Below are 3,017 nucleotides of genomic sequence, written 5' to 3'. Positions count from 1 at the left end.
ATACCGGAGAGCTAGGGAAGTAAGCGAGCAGGCAATCATAAATAGATGTACTTGGTCTATTTAGAATTATTTTTAAATTTTGAGAGAATAATATTATTATTCACTTCTCTCTCATATACTGCTTTGGTTTTTTTTTTTTGCAAATTTATAACCACTGATAGTTTTTAATACATATGTGTTTATGTGTATACATATATATTCCTAAATAGAACCTGCTGGTGTTTTTGTTTTGTTTTGTTGTAGGAATACTGGGCATTTTTACCCTTTAAAAAACAAACAAACAAACACCAGTTAATTGGTTCTTTGTGAATTTCACATCATGCACCCCAATCTCACCCGTGTCCCCCTCCCGTCATACCTGCCCTCTACAAGCTCCCCTGACCCCTACACCAGCAGAGAAAGAACAATCTTATTGTAGAGGCTGCAGTGTGACAGTGTTTCTCACAGTATATGCTTTTGTCCACACATCTTTGCTTCCAAAGCTTCATTCCAAGGAGTCTCTAGTCTAGTATAAAGCCTCTGGTTTCTACTACAAAAATCAATACTAGAATCTCCCTGGGCCCCATCTCACATATCCTGTTGTTGCCCTGTGTCATGGTAATCATGACACTTTGCATCTGTAGGACCGGCTCCTTCATGAACCCCAGCAGTTAATTGATGGGTTCGCTATTGGGGTGGGCCAATTGAAAGCCCCTGTGACTGGCTTTTTCCTCGCCTTTGGTGATACAGATATAGGCCAGATCAGACAAGATGAAAATAAATAAAGGATTGTTTATTCGGCACTCTTTCAGGGCAAGTTCATCAGTCCCAAAGAACAGAGCTGAGAAATCACTCAGCTAGGCTAGGGCTGGGAAATGTTATGGGTTGTAGGCAAAGGGTAATACATGTCTTCTACAAGCTGTGTTTGTGCATGGTCATGAGATGAGCACTTAGGTGTGGATTTGGGTTGCTGGCAGCATCAGGAGAGGGGTTGTGACAACTGCCAAGAATACTGAGCAGGGCTCTTGGAGCCATTCATTTGTTAGGAAGTTTTCAGTGTGGGCAGGGTTAAAAAGGGAAGGGAGACAATATTTCCAGACTTGTGAATGGACAAGTAGAAGTTACAGCTTAACACTTGGACCTGCGCCTGAGAGGAATCTTAGATGGCCAGCCTGCCTCTTCTCCTGCTCCCACACCACCAGGGCAAGTTCTTCTGGCCTCACCTAGCTGGCCTATTCAAAGTCACCAAGTGCTCATACCCTTGGGCCAGCTCAACTGCATCTTCTGTAACAAAAGCCAACTCTACTGTGCTTTCTATGCAAGGGTCAGAAAATTGCTGAAGGAAGACCCTAGACTCAGATCATAAGCAAAGACAAAGAGAGTTTATTCTGCAGAAACATCCAGCATGTAGGGCTCAGCCGTTCTCCAAAATTGATCCCAGACAAAGACATACAGGCCTTCTTATTGGGAACTGGGGAAACTCTGTAGAAGAATTAGGTAATCTAAACTTTTCACTGGTGGATTGTAGGGAGTCACAGGTGGTCAGTTGCATGCTTTCCTATATCATTAATGTTCAATGTGTGGTCAGTGGTCTTCATTCCCATGTTGTTAATGTTCAATCATGTGATGAAATAGGGATACCCAGCACAGATGGCCCATTCTGAGATATTTCCCAATTTTTGTGGTTATCCCCAGAATGTTGTTTAGGAGGTGATGATCTTGTTCTGGATTTTATGGTCTGTTCCTAGAGCTGGTGTCTTATGACCTAGTTTCTCAGACTTATGGTCTATTCCTGAGGCTACTTGCCTTAAGGCCTTTCTGGAAATCAGGCCTGGTTCTTAAAATGGAGACAAATGAGGTTCTTAAATGGAGACAAATGGGTTTTATATTGTCCTTTCATAGGGAGTACTTCAGCTGGCATATGGTAGGGTTTAACTCTCCTACTTCCATGGTCCCAGGACTAGCTCTCACAAAATGCCTAGGAGATGGGTAAGACCAGTTGTACAAAGCATGGAGATATTAACATGCCCCCACAGGGCAGCCCACACCATCCTATATGACTAGTGTTTGGTGGGAACAGACTCCTGCTACTGTAGAGCCAGGGAACCAAATGTGTTCCCTGGTGGTAGCACATGTCCGGACCCCACCATAGTCCTAGGTGGCACCACCAATTACAGGCTGTCTCTCACTACCTTCAAGTCTCTACTTCTGCCTCTTCACTGTGTCCAAATCCTTCTGTTTCTCTTTCTCTTCCATGTCTCTACCACTTACTTGCTTCTTTGTGGTGCCTGCAGTCTCTGAGTGTCTAGGACAATCTCAGGGGTTGTCTCAGAAGTACATGCATTATGGCACCAGGCAGATGTCATTTGGGGCACGGTCTTACCCCTCCACTTCCTACCAGACTGGTAGTCATCTCAGGCTAGTTCCATGTTCCACCCCTGGTGCCAGGTTCACTTTCTTTTAAGGTGTTAGGCTTCTAAACATTTAGAAGTTCACTGGTCAGAACACTGAGTATAGACATAACCTCTCTCCTTTCTTCTATCTACTTACACACATGTGACCTCTAGGAGCAGGCATAACTTACTGTTTTTAAATGTGGGTATAATAAGACCTTGCCAAAGTGTTTTCTGAAATTTAAATAAAATGTTTATTTTGCATTCCAAAATAACTATATGAATACAACAATGTATTATTTTGTATTTCCAAGAAGAATGACATTATCTTATTAATAGAATAGCTTGAAAATATATATTTCTGTAACATTTTTGCTTCTCTCTTACTTTCCCTTAAGCTTCTCTTTCAAAAATTCACTTATAATATGCCAAGCTGACTTACTGTGTAAGGGTCCAGCGATTTTATATTTTCATTTATCTTTAAATTTTCGCCTTCCTATTTTTTATTTATATGGATGTTTTGTCTGCAGAACGTTTGCATTGTGCACAAAATGTCGCAAACAGTATACCTGTCAGGTTACAGGAACTTCAATTGCAGAAGACTGGGAACTGCCATGTGAGTGCTGGTGATTGAATCCAGGTCCT

The 3,017-nt window shown here is 42.0% G+C and overlaps 1 pseudogene; it reads right to left on the bottom strand.

Annotated features, from left to right (window-relative positions):
- Positions 1-2,443: 2,443 nt before the first annotated feature.
- LOC127681971 (uncharacterized) lies at positions 2,444-2,553 on the bottom strand (annotated as a pseudogene).
- Positions 2,554-3,017: the final 464 nt, after the last annotated feature.

The sequence above is a fragment of the Apodemus sylvaticus genome, chromosome 3, assembly GCF_947179515.1.
Source record: "Apodemus sylvaticus chromosome 3, mApoSyl1.1, whole genome shotgun sequence".
Taxonomy (NCBI): domain Eukaryota; kingdom Metazoa; phylum Chordata; class Mammalia; order Rodentia; family Muridae; genus Apodemus; species Apodemus sylvaticus.
Note: the sequence above shows the minus strand (reverse complement) of the source record. Positions and strands in the feature narration are given on the sequence as shown.